We start from the raw sequence: 21175 nt of genomic DNA on the forward strand, positions 1-21175 counted from the left end.
GGGGGCTTGAGTGACTAGGTTGGGGGAGATTAAGAAGGTGGCTTGGGGGGGGGGGGTTGAGAGGCTGGGTTGGGGGAGATTGAGAAGGTGGGTTGGGGGGGGATTGAGGGGCTGGGTTAGAGGAGGTTGAGAAGGTGGGTTGAGGCGCTGGGTTGGAAGAGGTTGAGTGGCTGAGTTGGGGGTGGGGGGGTTGAGTGGTTGGGTTGGGGGGCTTGAGAAGGTGGGTTGGGGGGTTGAGGGGCTGGGTTGGAAGAGGTTGAGGGGCTGAGTTGGGGGTGGGGGGTTGAGTGGTTGGGTTGGGGGGCTTGAGTGACTAGGTTGGGGGAGATTAAGAAGGTGGGTTGGGGGGGGGTTGAGAGGCTGGGTTGGGGGTGCATCGGAGGGGGTTGAGGGGTGGGTCGAAGGGGGTTGGTGGCTGTTTCGAGAATGCGCAATTGAGGGAGAGAGGTTGTTGGAAGGAGGTAAGTGGTGAATGCGTTCGAGGAGTTTGAGGGGGTGGGTTGGAGGGGTTTGACGGGGTAGGTTGAGGGGTTGGGTCGAAGGTGGTTGAGGGGTGGGTGGAAGGGGGTTGGTAGCTGTTTCGAGAATGTGTTATTGAGGGAGAGAGCTTGTTGGAAGGAGGTAAGTAGTGAAACGGAGATGTTCTGGGGGAGAGAGAGTTTGAATGAGGAAATATGGGGACTAATTGTGTTTTCAGAGATGTCTTAGAAGGTGTGATTAAAGGGAGGGTCACCCCGGATATGAGATGTGATGGACAACGAATCTCTGGAGTCCGACAGTAGTAACAAGTACACGATGACCATAAAAGGGCATGTGTTGTTTTCACCTTTCTGGACATACAGTGCGTGGAGGTGTACTGTATGAGTGACCCAATCGGTGTGTACAGTAAGTGAAATGTACTGGATGAGCGAAGGACCCAATTGGTGGCCATGAACCGTGTGCCAGGTTACCATGGAGTCCTTCACAACTTGTACTTGAATTTACTTGGATGTAGTAGCTGGAAGCGATGCTTATTTTCTCCTCATTTCTGTGCTCATACATGTATTTCGCTGGTATAGTTGATACTTCAATGGATGATTTACCCAGTGTACTTCCAATACTGACTTGAACTGGTTGACCGTTTTTGCGTTGACTGCTCTTTCAGATAGTGAGTTCCAGTTGTTGATGCTTCTGACCTGAGAATGCATTCTGCCTTAGTCTTGTTGACAGTGGTATTTCCTCATTCTCAATCTGTGCCCTCTGGTTCTCTGTCTGTCCTCGTCCATCTCAAATAACTGTGTGCGTGTGTACACGCACGTAGCTACGACTGGAGTTCTACTTTGATGACTTGCAACATTGGATATCAGCATGATTCCAATGAATGTTTTGGGGTGATTTATCTATGCCTGTGGTGTTGGGGTTGATTTGGGGTTGGGGAGGGAGGGGAGGGGGAACGTGAATTTTGTATGTAAATGTGTATCGTGTAGCACCCACCACCTTTAGGTGGGCGAGGGTATTGCAAGTCTCTTCCATCAACATGACATTTTCCCTTTCCCCACGTTTTCCAGCACGGTGAGGTGTTTTGAATTTTAAGCTGTAGATATGTTTTCGCTTCATGCACGTAACCCCTGTCGTTACCTCCGCCACCAAAGGTGGAAGGTGATTATGTTTTTCACCCTTGTCTGTCTGTCTTTTTGTGTGCAGGATATCTCAAAAAGTTGTGGACGGATTGGGATGAAATTTGGTGGACAGGTTGGGTGTGTGACGAGGAAGAAATAATTCCATTTTTGTGAAGCTCCGGATGCAATAATTTTTTTTCAGTGATAAGTCACCATTGAGAGATAGGGTTAAACCGATGTATAGCATAATATCTCAAAACGTTGTAGACGAATTTGGATGAAACTTTGTGGACAGGTTGGGTGTGATTAGCATGAATTGATTCAATTTTGGTGAAGATCCGAATCTGGATACGAGAATTATTTAATTTCCAAAGTAATTCTTCACCATATGCTTGGTGTTGACTCGATGGTTCGGGTGGCAGGCTTTGGATCCGAGGGTCCTAAGTTCAAATCCCACTCGGCTGTTGAATTGATACCAGGTGGGGGTTAACTCGGCCCGTCATCCTTCCGAGGTCGGCAAAATGAGTGCCAGCATGCTGGTATACTGTGTCGGAGTGGTGATCCGTCTCCGATTGTGTCCAATAACCAAGGAGACTGCTGAGGCAGCACCAAAGCTCTGCACAGAATATGGTCCCAATCTCCTCCTCCTCCACCATTGAGAGATGGGGCCAAAACCAATATACAGCATATTTCAAACATGTACTGGACCCGATATGTTCATGTGGATCAGGCATTGTGGGGCTGAGGCATGTGTTCAACCGAGTACCCTTGTAGTTTTTTTTAATCTATTTTCAGGAGTGGTTGAGGCAGCTGTCAGTTGCCGATACACCGCCCAAATATAGGTTTGTGTCAAAAAACGTGTTGCATGCTTGGAACAAGATCGCCCATAGGGTGGGGACTCTGCTAGTTGTTATAATTGAGTACTCCGATGGTGATCGGTTAATACTGAAACGTGCTCTGTTTAGGCCTCGGCTTTGGATGTTGGTGGAAAATGTTAAAGCAAGTATAGATGGGGGTCAGGAGAGATATTTTGGTCGTTGGAGGTTTGGACTCGAAAAAAAGGTAAAAATACACCAATTTAGTGTCATTAGAAGGGCCGTTTTTTGTTGAAGAACATATCCAAAATCTGCTAAAATCATTAGGCAAAAAGAAAATAAAAACACCTGTTGGATGGAAGTGGTTCATTTTGGCGTTTTTAATATGAAATGGGCACGGCCAAGAAATGAATGGAACCCTTTTGTCGAATTACCCTAAAGAGAACGCTCCAGAATTAAATGCATTGGGTAGAAATGTGGTGGTGGTTCATTTTTTAGACGCACAGACAGACAGACAGACAGACAGACAGACAGACAGACAGACAGACAGACAGACAGACAGACAGACAGACACCCAAATATGAAGTGTCAAAAAATTCAGGGAAGATTCCAGTTTTTTTCAAAATTTTTATTTTATTTTTGAGACCAATATTTTGATGGGTGAGGGGGCAAAAAAGGGGTCTATGGAAAATGTCCCCCAATACAACAAATTTTCATCCAATTTTAATTTTTGGGGATATACATATAGTGGGGAGAACAAGTATTTGATAGACTGCCGATTTTTGCAGGTTTTCCCCACTTACAAAGCACGTAGAGGTCTGTAATTTTTAGCATAGGTACACGTCAACTGTGAAAGACGGAATCTAAAACAAAAATCCTGAAAATCACATTGTATGATTTTTAAATAATCGATTTGCATTTTATTGCATCAAATAAGTATTTGATCACCGACCAACCAGTAAGAATTCCGGCTCTCACAGACCTGTTAGTTTTGTCTTTAAGAAACCCTCCCATTCTCCACTCATTACCTGTATTAAATGCACCTGTTTGAACTCGTTATCTGCATAAAAGACAGCTGTCCACATTCAATCAATCAGACTCCAACCTCTCCACAATGGGCAAGACCAGAGAGCTGTCGAAGGACATCAGGGACAAAATTGTAGACTTGCACAAGGCTGGATGGGCTATAGGACAATAGGCAAGCAGCTTGGTGAGAAGGCAACAACTGTTGGCGCAATTATTAGAAAATGGAAGAAGTTCAAGATAACAGTCAATCTCCCTCGGTTTGGGGCTCCATGCGAGATCTCACCTCGTGGAGCCTCAATGATCATGAGAAAGGTGAGGGATCAGCCCAGAACTACACGGCAGGACCTGGTCAATGACCTGAAGAGAGCTGGGACCACAGTATCAAAGAAAACCACAAGTAACACACTACGCCGTCATGGATTAAAATCCTGCAGCGCACGCAAGGTCCCTCTGCTCAAGCCAGCGCATATCCAGGCCCGTCTGAAGTTTGCCAATGACCATCTGGATGATCCAGAGCAGGAATGGGAGAAGATCATGTGATCTTATGAGACCAAAATAGAGCTTTTTGGTTTCAACTCCACTCGCCGTGTTTTGAGGAAGAAGAAGGATGAGTACAACTCCAAGAACACCATCCCAACCATGAAGCATGGAGGTGGAAGCATCATTCTTTGGGGATGCTTTTCTGCAAAGGGGACAGGACGACTGCACCGTATTGAGGGGAGGATGGATGGGGCCATGTATCGCGAGATCTTGGCCAACAACCTCCTTCGCTCAACAAGAGCATTGAAGATGGGGCGTGGCTGGGTCTTCCAGCATGACAACAACCCGAAACACACAGCCAGGGCAACTAAGGAGTGGCTCCGTAAGAAGCATCTCAAGGTCCTGGAGTGGCCTAGCCAGTCTCCGACCTGAACCCAATCGAAAATCTTTGGAGGGAGCTGAAAGTCTGTGTTGCCCAGCAACAGCCCCAAAACCTGAAGGATCTGGAGAAAATCTGCATGGAGGAGTGGGCCAAAATCCCTGCTGCAGTCTGTGCAAACCTGGTTAAGAACTATAGGAAACATCTGATCTCTGTAATTGCAAACAAAGGTTTCTGTACCAAATATTAAGTTCTGTTTTTCTGATGTATAAAATAGCTATTTCATGCAATAAAATGCAAATTAATTATGTAAAAATCATACAATGTGATTTTCAGGATTTTTGTTTTAGATTCCGTCTTTCACAGTTGAAGTGTACCTATGATAAAAATTACAGACCTCTACGTGCTTTGTAGGTGGGAAAACCTGCAAAATCGGCAGTGTATCAAATACTTGTTCTCCCCAGTGTGTGTGTGTGTGTGTGTGTGTGTATGTGTGTGTATGTGTGTGTGTGTGTGTGTGTGTGTGTGTGTGTGTGTGTGTGTGTGTGTGTGTGTGTGTGTGTGTGTGTGTGTGTGTGTGTGTGTGTGTGTGTGCGTACGTACACACAGTCATGCGCCACTTAACGACGGGGTTACTTTCTGAAAAATGTGTTGTTAAGCGACGTCGTCGTTGTGCGAACATCATTTTTTTTTTTCGTTTTCGAACATACACAAACCGAGACACCTCGGCTATATGGTGTAGCCTATTGCTCCTCGGATACAAACCTGTACAGCATGTTACTGTACTGAATACTGTCGGCAATTGTAACACACATCCAAGAGAGACGGAAGACACGTTAGTTTTACCTTTGTGCTGTTCATCACGGCCATCGGTGTTGTTAGCAGCAGCTTACAATCTTACAATTTGCACTCCGGCCACCGTAAAACCCTTCATTCCGCAAAACGCAAAAACGCAAAAAAATCTGAAAACCCACTCCGTGGGAGTACCTCCTGTGAAGCTTCCCTTCGCAGGGCAGCTCACCGGATGACGGGATTGGGGCAAAGCCTTCGGGACCCCCAATCTTTGATAGGAGGGAAACCACGGGGTAACATCCCTGGGTCAGATTGCGGGAGAGTGTGTCGGAGTGGTGCTGAGGTGTCGTCCACCAGACGGCGGTCTCCTTGGGTTAACCTGAGGCGGTCCCTTCGGGTGGGTGCCTGGAATGTCCTATCCCTAAGAGAGGATGATCACCTGTCTCTGTTATCATCTGAGCTCAAGCGTTTGGACATCGGGATTGCAGCTCTCTCTGAGGTTCGGAGACCGGATTGCGGCGAGATAATGGTGGGTGGTGACACCTACTATTGGTCTGGTCGCTCTGATGGTTACCATACCCAAGGAGTTGCTGTAGCTGTGTCCAATAAGCTGACCCCAATGATAATTGAGGTAACACCGGTCAACGAGCGTATTATGAGATTAAGGATTCGTCACTCCTTAGGTGTCATTTCCCTGGTCTCTGTTTATGCTCCGACTGAGGCGAGTGATCTCACCGTGAAGGATGCATTCCACGCCACGCTCGAGTCTGTGGTTGATCAGTGCCCCAGACGAGATACACTTCTTGTCTTGGGGGATTTCAATGCATCGACTGGAACTGATAGGGATGGTTATGAGGTGTGTGTTGGTCCCCATGGGTCAGGAACTATGAATCAGAATAGCACTAAGTTCCTTGGCTTTGCAAGAAGTCATGGACTTAGGGTGGCTGGTTCATGGTTTCAGCGCCCACAAGCTCATCGCTGGACTTTGTATTCCAACTCTGGCGGTGTGGCAAAGGAGATTGACCATGTCCTCATTGACGGTCGTTGGAGGATGATCCAGAACTGCAGGGTCTACCGGAGTGCTCAGTTCCTCAATACTGACCACAGGCTTGTTGTAGCAACTCTAAAGCTGCAGCTTAAATCCTGGAGAATGGTACCATCCCAGCCTAGGCTGGATGTTGCCAAGCTCAGGGATGAGAGAGTAGCTGAGGAGTTTGCGAACAGGCTGAGTGGACACTTGGGGGGTCTGGGTGCTTTGGGGGGTCCTGAAGAGTTGTGGAGCACCTTCAAGACCACCGTCCTTGATGTTGCCGGTGGATGCCTTGGAGTTCACCGCAGGGCAAAGAAGAATTTTGTCTCTCAAGGGACACTGGATACCATTGACCAGAGTCGCAGGGCCAGGCGGAATGGCAGAGCTGAGCTGTTCAGGGAGCTGAGGCGTAAAACTGTACGTGCACTGAGGGTGGACAAGGAGGCCTATGTGCGAGGAATCTGTGAGGGGGTAGAGCATCACCTGTGGACAGGTGATTCTCGTCCCGCTTACAGGGGAATTCGCGCATTACGTTCATCCAAGCCCATCCCTCAGAGCACTGCAGTTCGAGCAGAGAGTGGTAGGCTCTTGACAGAGGAGTCTGAAGTGAAGGCCCGCTGGGCCGGTTACTTTGAGCGGTTGTACCAGGCTGATCCCCCAGCTGTCGAGTTGGACGTCAAGGGTGTTACAATCCCTGTTGCTGACCCTCGAATCAACTGTGGTCCACCATCGCTTGTGGAAACATGGGCTGCGGTGAACCAGTTGAAACGGGGCAAAGCTCCAGGGATCTGTGGCATCCATGCTGAACTTCTCAAGGCTGGTGGAAATGCTGCACTCGTGTCGTTGCATGCAGTTTTGTGCTCTGGCTGGAACACAGGCATCATCCCAACTGACTGGAAGAGGAACCTTGTTGTCCCTCTCTGGAAAGGGAAGGGTGATCGCCAAGACTGCAACAACTACCGAGGGGTGACGCTGCTCTCAGTGCCGGGCAAGGTCTTTGCTCGGATAATTCTTGATAGGGTTCGCCACCATCTGCTTGAGCACCAGCGTCCAGAGCAGTCAGGCTTTACACCAAAGAGGTCAACGATTGACCGTATCCTTGCACTTCGTGTCCTCACCGAACGCAGACGAGAGTTTCGGCAGGGGCTGCTTGCAGCCTATGTTGATCTCTGTAAAGCGTTCGATTCAGTGAATCGGGATGTCCTCTGGAGGATGCTTGGTCTTCGTGGGGTGCCACCGAAACTGATCGATCTGATGTCTGAACTCTACTCTGGTACTGAGAGTGCTGTGAAGCGTGGTGGTACCATCTCTGACTTATTTCCAGTTGTTACTGGAGTTCGTCAGGGATGTGTACTTGCCCCCACACTTTTCAGCACTTGTATGGACTGGATTTTTGGGAGGATGTCGGAGAGATCAAGTTGCGGTGCATCGATTGGCAATGTCAAGATCTCGGACCTTGATTTTGCAGATGATGCAGTCATCTTTGCGGAGACTTTAGACATCCTCTTGGGGGCCCTCGAGGTGCTGAATGAGGAGTCGGAGCCGTTGGGATTACGGGTTTCTTGGGTCAAAACTAAGATCCAGGCTTTCGGTGACATCTTGGATGCTGCTGTCCTGTCTGTGTCTGTTTGTGGTGAGGATGTTGAGGTCGTGGATGGATTCACTTACCTTGGCAGTGATATTCATGTCTCCGCAGGTTGTGAGCCGGAGGTCAATAGACGTCTGGGTCGGGCCTGGGGAGTCATGGATTCACTGGATCATGGGGTGTGGCGCTGCCGGTACCTGTGCGGGAGGACGAAAGTCCGAGTCTTCAGGTCCTTGGTACTTCCAGTCTTGCTCTATGGGTGCGAGACTTTGACTTTGACCAAGGATCTGAGACGGAGACTTAATTCCTTTGGTACCAGGTCTCTTCGGAGAATCCTTGGCTATCGCTGGTCGGATTTTGTGTCCAACGAGCGGTTGCTGAGAGAGACTCGGATGAGATTTGTTACCTGCATAGTCCGTGAGCGTCAGCTGCGGCTGTATGGACATGTGGCTCCTTTTCCTGATGCTGATCCTGCTCACCAGATTCTCTCAGCGAGGGAGTCTCATGAGTGGAGGAGGCCAGTGGGCTGACCACGTGCCTCATGGTTGCAGCAGGTTGACCATCATCTCAAGGAGATGGGGATGGGCCTGGCATCTGCCTGGGGGATGGCCAGACGGAGGCCCGTGGAGTACCGGTGGAAAGTGGATGCAGCGACGCGCTGTTCTGGCACATGCTCCCATAACTGACCTGACCTGACCTACAATCTCCTCTCGCATCGATTATAGAAAGATGAATAAATAGCGTTTGGATTTTATAAATACGTAATCATTGCATCAATGTTATAATTTCCAAATGAAGAAACGAGCTCCTGTCAATTGTGATATGTATTTTCGGAACAGTGCGATTGTTTTAACAACACAAAAAGCTTCACTAAATACAAATTGGTGTTGTAATTTCGACTAACAACAACGATTTATTTGTGGAATTCTTCAATTCAAGGGTAATTTACTTGCTGGAAGGTAAACGTGCAAACATTGGTTCAGTTTGAAAGCCGATTTCCTTGAATCCCGATTTAGCACGACCCTGCTTTTTTCGCGATGACATTTTATGGACCCCAACGATCGCATTATAACGGCGCCACACTGTCGTTTATCATTATGAGGTATTATGTACTGTACAGTGTACATAATTGTAGGTGCTATTTTTATACGACTGGCAGCGCTACGTCGGCTACATCACTCAGCGATAGGAATTTTTCAGCTACATTTTTTTCTTTTTTCTTTTTTCAGAGCTGGCAGATCCGTCATATATGCGATCCGTCGTTGCCCGGAACGTCGTTAAGGCCTAGGTCACATTTGCTACTGCGGCCGTGGGGTCTCCAAAATCTGCGGCCTCTAGCAATTGTACGGCGGCCGCAGTATTTCCACGGTCACACAATGTAGCAGTCACATATGTTTTTATTTTTCGGTTAGCCGCACGGCGTATTTATAAATTGTAGAGACCGAAAACGTGGGTGTGCCGTACGGTCTTTGATTTGATGTCGCACGGTGACCTTCGGGCGTCGCTGCGGCGGCCATAGAATTTTTCAAGGCAGACGCAAGGCGACCACAGGGGGCCCTAAGGCGAACGTGTGGCCAGACGGACGGTAACGAGTGGGTAAATATACCAGTTCTTTTTTTTTTTACTGAAATAAAAATATACCAGTTTATATAACTGAATATACTATAACTATAATATACCGTGGTGCCCCCAGAATCCGAACGCCCCATTGTTTGAACAAATTGGAATCCGAACAATTTTTTCGAGAAAATTTTGCCCTAAAAACCTAATACATTAAAATTAAAAAAAACCGAACACAACGTCTCGTTCATGTTTGTTCACGTGTCTCCCCCACCTGTTCGAGCCGCATCTTCGCGCTTTGTTCATTCAGTTCGTCGGTGGTAGTCCTCGTGAAAGCATCTCTCGTGTGTCGATCAATACTTTAGGCCTCAGTCACATTTGCTCTACGGTGGCCGTACGCCCTCTGAATTGACACAAACGTGCGGCGGCCGCAGAGAAACTGAGGTGGCCTCAGGGTGGCCCTACGCCGTTTGGCTATATTTTACAGGCCGTAAGGTCGCCGTGGAATTATAACGCAGAGTTCTAACTTTTTCATTTCTACGTTCGCCGTAGAAATTCGTCAAGCCGAAAAAATAAATAAATAAATAAATAAACTGGTTAAAAAACAAAAACATTTAACCCATTCGTTACCATCCGTCTGGCCGCAAGTTCGGCTTAGGGTCCCAGTCGCCTTGCGGGCACCTTGCGTCTGCCTTCAAAATTATATGGCCGCCACAGGAACGCCCTAAGGTCACCGTGCGACATCAAATCAAAGACTGTACAGCACACCCACGTTTTCGGTCTCCACAATTTATAAATGCGCCATGCTGTTAACCGAAAAATAACAAGGACAAATGTGTCCAAGAGCAGCGTCCAAAACCTAGAGGTTTTGTCGGCTAAAAAAAAAAACAACAACAAAAACAACATCCGATATTTCGTCACATGCCTTCATTAAGCCAATAGCGAAACCAGTCATAATGTATTTACGATATATCGTGTATTTACGAAATTACAATACGATAAATGGAATAATCTTTAAATAGTAACGTCAACTTTTCGAAACTTTAAAGCAAATGTCCGAATAAATTTAAAAGTTCATGATAGACGCTCTCAACAGGCACCATCTATGTGAGGATGTGTACATGTGCTCAGTATTTAAGGCAATCCGGATCTTGTATATACAAGAGCCGAGTCCGAGAGATTAAGGTTTTTGTCTTCACAAGAAGAACAACGCCGAGCTCTCTATGAGCAGCGTCCGTTACGCGAGACGCTGCGAAAAACATATGTGACTGCTACATTGTGTGACCGTGGAAATACTGTGGTCGCTTTGTAATTGCTAGTGCCCGTACATTTTGTAGACCCTCCAGCCGCCGAGCCAAATGTGACTTAGGCCTTACCTCGTGTTTTCACCTTCATTTGTGATGTTTTTTTTTTTAAATCATCTTGTGTTTTAATTAATAACAAAAAAGCAATCCGATCAGGTGGTGTGACGGACTGTCGGGCAAGGATTGAATTTCACAGCAAAACCAGTTGTAATTTGGAATATCCATGATTACGTCAGCCCGATGCGTTTGATGAAAGTGATTGTGGTTCTGCGGGCATCATGTTTGATGAGCTGCCCTGGGGGCAGCGCTCTCGCAGAGTGCGCGAGCGATCGGAACTCAGGCCGGAGCTCGAGCCTGTGTGGACCTTTGGATGTGGTGATTGTACCAGTTTACATAGAATACACCGCCACCGAAGGTCATTGACTCATCTTATTTTATCTTAAACATGGGTAATTTCAGTTCAAAGTGTCTTGAAAGTGGGTTTTCTTCTTTGGGTCCACGAACAGATTAATTCACTCCATTATTTCTTATTGGGAAAATATTTTTGGAATCCGAACAGCCTCCTGGAACAAATTAAATTGGGATTCTGGGGGCACCACGGTATAGGCAAACACCTATACTCCGATCTCTAGCGGTAGCGCACGGTCGACGCAGACTGCCACGGAGGCCGTACGTCGGTGCACGGCGGGCGTAGGGGAACCGTGCGTCGACCCTGCGTTGCCCGCAGGTAGTCACACAGACCGCAAGGCTACCGTACGGCGACCGTGGAAATAGTGCGGCCGCCGTAATTTTTTGGGGGTTGGGAAAATTTATTTTTCATTGAGAAGAGCTTACAGCAGCCGCACGAATAACTCAAGCCCACCGTACGGTCGACGTGGAACACATCTACGTCATAGCTTGGCTTGTCGAATTGCTACGGCGAACGTAGAAATGAAAAAAAAGTTATAACTCCGCGCTATAATTCCACAGCGACCCTACGGCCTGTAAAATATAGCCAAACGGCGTAGGGCCACCCTGAGGCCACCGCAGAAACTCTGCGGCCACCGCACGTTTCTGTCAATTCAGAGGGCGTACGGCCACCGTATCCTCGCCGTAGAGCAAATGTGACCTCGGCCTAAGCGGCGCATGACTGTCTGTATATATATGTGTGTGTGTGTGTGTATATATATATATATATATATATATATAATCTAAGCGACATTTTTTTTAATGATATGATGATAGGCTCGGATGATAGGGGAAGGGTTAAAATAGTGCTATATGGCATTAACTCCAAAATGGCTGATGTGGCCCTTGCATCACTCCTTCTCGCGGCGCCTAAATTATTATTTATTTACAATAAGAGTCATTCCATCTGAAATCATCAAATTTAAGAAAATGTTCCCAGTTGACCCCCTCAGATTTACTTTAAACTTTCATAAAACAGTTCCAAGGTATCAAAATGAAGCTGCGTAAAATTTTAGGTCCATTGATGCGGTCAACTCCAAGATATTGAGGGTTGAAAATGTGGTTGTGGCCCTATTTTTATGATCGTTGCGAGCATCACAAAATGAATGGCTACTTTTAAACTCCCACAACTTTTTAAATATTAATGCTAGAGCCTTGAAATTTTCAGAGATTATTCTTCTATAACTGCTCTGTAAGAAACCAACATAAAACTGAGTATACCTCTCATAAATTTTATGACCTGATCAGTTGAAATCCAGAAAAAAAAATGTTGGTTTTGTATGAAGACCCAACCTTGAGACCCCATATATTTTTTATTGACCCATCCCAGAAGCTTGAATTTTTTTCATGTAATAACTGTATGGTAGTCGTATTCAAATACATGATTACTTTTCTTAATCAGTCATATATATATATAATACAGTCATGATCCCTCAAAAATTGAAAATTTTCATTTTTCCCTGAAATTCAGGTGAGGATTGCAAATATATGACAAGGTATACCACTTCAAATTGTTCACCATTGGAAAGAGCATATTCAAGTTTACAAAACTGTCAAATCAAAGTGGTATATTTTTTAAAAATATATTTTCTATTTTTTTTAAAACTGTTATTAACACAGTTGTGAATACATGAAGTGTGTGCATGGTGTGGGCACCATGGTAATCATGAATGATTAGTTCTATGATTCAAATTAATAATAGAAAAATATATCACATACTGCAATAACAATGTAATAAAACATTTCACGTAAATGATTTGAATAGGTCCTTGATCTGCTTTTCCAAGTCAGGTGCGAGCTTGTACTGCCTCCCAGTTGACGTTAGGGGAGCATCAATAACTTTCATCACATGGACCAAAGGAACCCAACAAATGTGCTCCCTTGAATGTAACTATATACACTGCTGACAGAAGATCAGCCACTATTCCTGAGTTCTATTTTCAGCCACAGCCAGATGAGTTAAGCTCTTGCTATTTACAAATGAGAAACAAAGAATTGCAAATTCAAATTTCAAAGTATTGTGTTCATGGTATCCTAATAGCAGATGATATGTATGTACATTGTATATACATGTAAAAGGACTGTTCATTAAATAGCACACACAACACGAGTGTGTGTCCTCAATAACTCCAAAACCATGAAACCAGCCTGAAACCTTGCATGCATGCATGCAAAGGGGACTCCAAGGAGTTGTATGAGTGAAAATTGGGTGTTTGGGGTATTTAAAACACCCCTTTTGAAGATAATTGACGGCCTTTAATTATATCCATTACCAGGCACATCCTCGGTCATCACTCTCTATTGGAGCCTTAAGGTGTATCTGAGGTAACCTTGCTCGGTCTGAAGCCATCATGTTTTTTTTTTTTTTTTTTTTTTTTTGGCCTGCACAACCATACCTTGACTTGGAAAGTTTCTTAATGATAAAGGTTTTTTAGGTCATCTCTATCATCTCAGTAGAGATGACCTAATAACCCCAGTCTCGAAGTCTGTCCGTCCGTACGTCCGTCCGTCCATCCACAATCAAACCGAGTGGAGACAAATAACCAATAGTGGAATGATAGAGGTCGATGAGACGTGCACAACAATATAACTTACAAGGTCGTCCAAGGTCGAGGTCAACACGAGGCTGTCAAAGTTGCGAAAATCGTCGATTTCAAATCGTATCTCCTCCCTCATTTATCAAGAGAGATCAAATGTTATTAGTGATTCAGATACTACGGACTATTATCTGGAACGCGAGTCATTTTTTTGAAATTTGCTCTCGTTCCGATTTTATAGCCCTTCAAACTTCGTTCTGATTCACCGTATGGGCCGTTCATAAAGTACGTACAAAAAAAGTATTAAAAAATTAAGAACCGTAACTCTCCGAGACAAATATTACATTTGAAGCTTTTGTCAGATTTAACTAAAACAATGGAACACAAGTTTATATGCACACTTGCTTTCATTTATGACATTAACATTGTTTTGAAAGACAATTTGTACTTTTATTTTCAAAATTGACGTGCTGTGATATTAAAAGAAAAAGGTAAATTACACCGCTAGGGACTGCATCGTCATGGCTTACAAACATCGGTTCATAAGGAACTGCTGGCTTTGCAAGCGATTAGCGATGTATGAGGGGGGTGGGTGGGTGGTCACTCGGTTGCATACAGAGGGGGGTGGGTGGTTTTGATCCAAAGGCACATCCACAGGGCCCTAGCAATATACCTGGCAAGTTTCAATGAGATCGGATCAGTGGTTGTCGAGAAACAGCGGTCGCAGACACACACACACACACACACACACACACACACACACACACACACACACACACACACACACACACACACACACACACACACACACACACACACACACACACACACACACACACACACACACACACACACACACACATTGCTGGAATTATAGATAGATTATTTTGACATACATGTACACACATACATTCCTACTTTAGTTGTAAACTTTAATGACGAAGGCAAACCTCTAAATATCTCAAACCAACTTTTTTTCTTCCTCAAGGATAACCATTTCGGCATTTTGATAACTCCTTGGCAGTGTCTCCAAACGTTTGCACATTTCAGTCCATTTTTATGACAACATACGTCGTTTCCACATGAATTCTGGGACGAAACGCTACATTTACATCGACATACTTCAACAGGCTTTCTGGTACTGCATCCAAATCTGGCATGCCTGGCGTTGGTGCTGGACCATCAAGTTTCAACCCCATTGGATGGGATGCATGTCATTGTTTGTGAGCTTTCTCCAAACTATATCTTGTCACTGAACCCACAAACTGAAAATACTCTGCTCTTTGTGGAGGTGGAAGTTTCTGTGGATCAAGTGATGTTTTGTTTGATGATATCATCTCCATGAATTTAGCGTACCGTAAACTGTTCAAGGAATGTTCTTGCTTGCCGCCACCATATATGGCAACAAATAATTGGATCCTTGCTTTCCCAATTTGTTCTGCTGTCACGACAGGATCTTTCATCAAGGATTATGTCTCCTATTATTCTTCAGATTATTTTATCTTTTCAAGCAGGCCGGTTTTTCTCTGCTCGGATGTTGCAGATGTCTTAATACAACCACTCCAAGCATGAATAAACATAATATGTAATGTTACTTCATGCCGGCTTTGTTTACAATATCACATATTTTCCATACCATCAAATCTTTCTTGTGTCATCTTTGCATCTGACAGCAAGCAGATATCTGTCATTAATTGGTTCCAGTGGTAAATCAAAAGGACAAGCACATCAGTGTCATCTGCTACTACGTTGACTTCTCCCCCACAAATATCATCGTGAGCATCTCCAGTACCGTTGTGAACAATCTGCCCATCAGCTTCCACATAGCGGCTCAGCAACACGATAAATCGACTTGTCATTGTCATTCGAAAGAAATGTCTGCTGGTTATTGTGAGCGTCCATAGATTCACTGAGCTGAATGTCCGGTCGTGATCTTTTGTTGACGGATCCTGTTCAGAGCCATCAAAAACAACGCAACTGTGTCGATACTTTGTTCGCAAATAGCTTACATATTGCTTGACTATATGTTTGTATGTTGCATTCTTCACCCATTTAACCCTATGAATAAGGAAGGGCTCCACCATCAAGAACATCCACTGGTTGCTCCTTTCGTTCAGACGGTTGCACAGTGGTTTTAAGTGTTTTTGCTAATTGTGCCTTCGCATATTTATGCAAAGCATTGTCCTTGAATAGAGAATTTGGGATTGTTTTAAGTTCATAGTTTAAGTATGGGGTCATTTCTTCCTCTCTGTGTACAACAGCTATCAGCTGAGAAAATAGAAGGGTTTGGTTGAGATGAAGTTTATGCTGATCGACTTTGATTCCTGGATACAAACGGTTGAAAGATCAAACTTGCTCACTCCTTCCAATTGATCTTTCTACGATGCATTGTCTCGCTGTTCCTTGATTTGATTTGATTTTCCCCAACCTGTTCTGTCTTGTCGCAGTTCACACAATCGCCTTCAGTAGCAGTTAAACCCGACGACGAAGAATGAATCCTAGAAGTGCCCATCTCGATGTGCTGTTCACTTGTGGTGTGTTTCAAATTTGTCAGCGTTGTCATCGCATCATGGATCCCAGAATACTTGTGCATTCTGTAAATGCACTGCTGGTGGACGGTTTCTGTTGCTCCTCTTTGGCTCTTGATAGAGCACGTCGTAACTTGTTCAGTGATTCGGTCAGTCCACAGTCCTCCCCAGTATCTACTGCTTCTGTGGACGGGATGAAATCCTTGTTCAATGAAGCATTGATATCGGCCAAGGAAGATCATTTGGCAACTCGAGCATCAGCTGCAAATGACGGTAGGAACTTTTTCAATCGTTGAAATGACCAGTTACAGCAAATGGATTCATCATCTTTCCAATTTCTACAATATGCCATGTCCAATTTCCTGTTCTCTCAGCTCAATATTGCAACACATGCTTCGCTGTTGGCGATCTTTCAGAAAGCATTGCTCTTCACTGGAGTAAACGCTTAGCGCCATCTTCGTCACTTCCTTTGATTCTACAGCGATGGCAACTGGACTGGTATAGATTTGTCTGTAATTCGTTCGTACAAATCACGAATATTCTCCACCTCAGTAGCGGCAAGCTTGTCCTTTATGTTTGCAAACACTCTGTGCTTACATTGATGGCTCTTGCGATTCATTAGGGTAAAAAGTCTCATTTTCATAATCACACGTAATATTAAAAAGTTCCAAAGATTTTCCCCAAAAGGGCCTAAAGTGGATTTTTAATGATGTCCTCTGAATTATTAGCTCACCTGGAACGTAGTTCCGCAGAGCTTATGCGATGGTGCGTCGTCCGTCCATCCACAAACACTTGCAACTTGTCTGAAACTACACATACGATTTTGATGAAACTTTACCACAACGTTCATCACTGTGTATGTACCAAAGTTTGCTTGTGGCATTAAAAAAAAATCGGGCCCTAAGGGGGGGTCTTTGGGGGTTAACCTCCAAAATATGTATTTGCTTTCTTCTCTGAATATACACACACAATCCTGATGAAACTTGACCACGACCTTTATCACCTGTGTTGTACCAATTACGGTCGACGAGGAGGTTGCCCCTCAAAAGATGTATTCATTTTCTTCCTTTTTTTTATTATTTTTTTATTTGTGGTGTGTGCAATCTGGTGCATCATGGGTGAAGAAGGTGGTAGTCAAGTTTCATCGGAATTGTCTGTATAGTTTCTGAGAAGAAAGAAAATGCCTATCTGGGGGGGCAACCTCCATAAATCCCCTTGCGGCCCGATTTGTTTTTATTTACTTATTTTTAATTTTTTTTAGATTTTAATGCCATGAATAAACTTTGGTACATCCACGGTGATGAACACTGTTGTAAAGTTTCTTCGAAATTGTATGTGTAGTTTCAGAGAAGTTGCAAGTGTTTGTGGATGGACGGGCGATGCACCGTTCCATAAGCTCCCCGAAACTACATTCCAGGTGAGCTAATAATTGAGGTCTAAGGGATTCTACCGGAGGGTTGCCCCCCCCCCAAAAAATGTATTTGCTTTCTTTTGTAAAACCCCACACACAATTTTGATGAAACTTGACCATAACCTTCATTACCCATGATGTACCAAAGTTTGTTCACGGCATTAAAAAAAAAAAATTCCAAAGGTATTTACTTCTCCGTTAATATTTTGTGGGTCATCTCTGCCAACCAGTGGTTCCCTGGTTATCTTATCCAGCTGCTACCAGGTGAGCGCCCAGGGGTATTGCCCCTATGTTTGTAGCTTCCACCAAGCCGCAGTGCCAAGAGCTGCACTGCCGCTTTCCGTTTCTGTGCACGATATGCGAGCAATACTGATCTGTGTACATGTCTGCGTACGGAAGCTCCATCACAGCCGCTGTAGTAAAATTCAGTGCATGCTTCCATTTAAAATGGTGCAAAATACGACTGGTTTTAATGTTGGGAAATGGCGTGACTAATGTAGAACGTCGACATATTGCACGAATGTGACGAATCATTTTCATGATTTAAGCTTCATGTCTATCTCACCTCGAACGTAGTTCCAAGGAGCTTTTGGAATGGCACGTCATCCGTCTATCTGTCCGTCCACGAATACTCGCAACTTCTCAAACTATCGGGTTTCCTTGAGGTGTACCCTCCTTCCTGCCTGTGTGCACAATGTTTGTTGCGTGTTGTCCTTATCACCTTCAGTTTTTATTTTCTCCACAATCCCTCTCCACTCCTTCAATTCCTCCCAACTATATCCTCTTTCATGTCTTAAAATGTAAAAATAAATCAACTTTTTCCTTCTCACCTTTTACCCCCCCCCCCACCCGTAACGACGTTACTTCCTCTACCTCCTCTTCTTCCTTCTCTACCCTGCGATTCCACCTTTTCAATCCCACTGATCGTGAAGGTATTTACCATACACCTTCACAACCTTTTCTTTACTCCCCCCCGCTTCACTAATCTTCAAAAAAAAAAAAACCCCAAAAATTTGGACTTTTACATTGTTTCAACTTCCTCTCTCTCTGCTCTGTTCTTCTCTTTCTTCCAAAGTTTGAGTTCAATTCTTCCTTTCATCCCGTGTCTAAAAATTCCATTTGTTACAATGATTCCCTTCTCCATTCTCTCGACCCTCCTGTACTCCATCCCTCCTCCAACATATTTAAATGTACTGTATCTCTGACCTACAAATTAAAAATAAAATCCCATTTTGCAATGCATGTTTGTGTTCCATCAAGTGTTCTGTTTTTTTTCAACTTTCAGTCGGTCGCTCAAGGTTGTGACATGATCAGTGGTCACAGATGAATGACCATTCACGAAGTGGCATAATCATTTGGCATCTCCTTCGGCACATGCCAGACCATTGACTTGACTCAAGATTTAGGAATGAGACTGGTCTCGGAAAAGTTTGCCCCACGCGTTCTCCCCTCTGGAACTGAAGCGATATCATCTCAGTGCCTTCATAACTCATTGTTCGTGCACGGAACGATTTTTGATCGTGTAGGCAGACTTCCTGACCAGGATCATTGCAGGTGACGAGACTTGCGTTCATGGCTCTGAACCAGAGATTAAGCATCATTCATTAATTTCGATGGAAGTCCCCTTGGCCAACGACAGCAAGAAAGGTGCGCTCACACGTGAAGACTATGTTGATTGTGGAAAGAACTCGTGGTGCACATCACCTTCATTGCCAAAACACAAAGTCACACAGTGAATCGGTGTTTTGTTTCGTTTTCAACGTTCTGATACGCCAAAGAAATGCAATTTGATGGAGGTAGCCTGGAAAATGAGTGAGCTTTGTGGATGTTGCATCACAATTACGTGCCGGCATATTCAACATCCTCCACATGAGGATTTTTGGCCAAGCACGACGTTCCACATGTTTCCCAAACACCGTATTCAGCAGATTTGACACCAAATGACTTGCTTCTGTTCCACTGAATAAAACAACACAAAAGGAAAGATTTCAGCCTGTGCCAACCATAATTCAAAATGCGACCTGGGAAAAATGCGACAGCAAGTCTCCGTGAGAGAGAGATCAAGGGGGGCGGTGGGGGGGGAGGACACATGGGAGTGGACAAGCTGCACACAGGCCTGAACTCAAGAAAAGGAAGATGAAGGTGAGGATGAAATGGGAAAGAACGAACGAACCCACAACAAAGAAGGAGTTTATGCTCTCGGTTCCCCACCTTTTGGGTGACATGAGGAATATATACCTGCAATATGAAAGCTAAATCTTGAACGTTTTTTTTTTTTTAATATCTTGTATGCAGTAGTACATGGTCAGATGGTTGATCGGTCGGAGCTCATTTTAATGTCCCCTTTCTCCGATCTTGTCGGAGGAGCAGGGGATAACAAACTAAAAGAGATGAAGGAGATTATGGACAAATGAGCTCCGTCCGACCTACTGATCATCTGTCCATGTACTTTATTTGTGCGTGATATTTCAAAAACCGTTGAACATTTATCTTTCATGTTGCAGAAAGCAACCTCTCGTACCACCCAAAAGGCGGGGGACCGAGAGAATCGGCTCCTTGTGCAGGATCTGAGGCACTTAATGGATCTAAATACACAAATCACACATACACATTGACAACTACACGATACCACACCGAACGTTACTCCTTTTTTAATTTATTTTTTAGCAGTGCAGCCGCTTCAATATTTGGTATGTGCTTTCTTCCTTCCGTATGTCCGTCCATCAGAAATGAAGAAGAAGAACCTTTTTAAATCTCCGTGCGGGGATAACTAGTAGGAGTTTGCAGTTTTGCCACATGTGCCCATGTACCCATGCACTCAAACAGACCTTTGTTTTTATTACCCTCGCCAGAGTAGAGGGTATTGCATTTGGGTCTTGTCTGTCTGTCTGTCTGTCTGTCTGTCTGTCTGTCTCTGTTTGTCCACACAACTTTTGTGTTTTTCTCCGCAACCACTTGTTGGATTGAGCCAATTTTCACCATCGGAGCGACTACTCATGTAGAATGTTTTCATAATTATTATGACATCAAGTCACGTTGTGTGGCTGCCATGTTGGAAAAATTTTGGACCTCTGCATCTCTGAAACTGCCCCAAGGAAAAAATTGAAATTTCACATAGCAAGGACTCGTGGGAAATGAGTGATATATATTTTTAATGACGTCATAGGTTCCTTCGCTATGATGTCATAACTGCACATGCAACACTATATCTGATGACTTTGAAAATTTTTGAGGGTATTCTCGGGATCAAGTGGTGCACAGAAAAAAAAAATTGATGACGTAGTCATCATGGGATTTGGCAGGTATGTATGTGTATATATGTATATATGTATATATATATCTTCTTTCAGCTGCTCCCGTTCGGGGTCGCCACAGCGGATCATCTGTGTGATCCGCATAGTGATTTGGCACATGTTTTACGCCGGATGCCCTTCCTGACGCAACCCTGGTCGCCTCTTACGACGCAGGGATATGGTACACCTATTTTAACCGGGATATATACACACACACACACACACACACACACACACACACACACACACACACACACACACACACACACACACACACACACACACACACACACACACACACACACACACACACACACACACACACACACGAGGTCCGTCTAAAAAGTAATGGGACTGACTTCACAGAAATTTTATTCCCAAAAATGTATT

General features: G+C 44.6%; 1 protein-coding gene across 2 annotated transcripts in view; it reads left to right on the forward strand.

Moving 5' to 3' along the window:
• Positions 1–21175, forward strand: part of LOC147011327 (importin subunit alpha-7-like) — a 56081-nt gene that overhangs the window by 999 nt on the left and 33907 nt on the right. The window lies entirely within an intron of this gene.

This window comes from Eptatretus burgeri, chromosome 15 (assembly GCF_056783735.1).
Source record: "Eptatretus burgeri isolate ZD-2024b chromosome 15, Ebu_testis_v1, whole genome shotgun sequence".
Classification (NCBI taxonomy): Eukaryota; Metazoa; Chordata; class Myxini; order Myxiniformes; family Myxinidae; genus Eptatretus; species Eptatretus burgeri.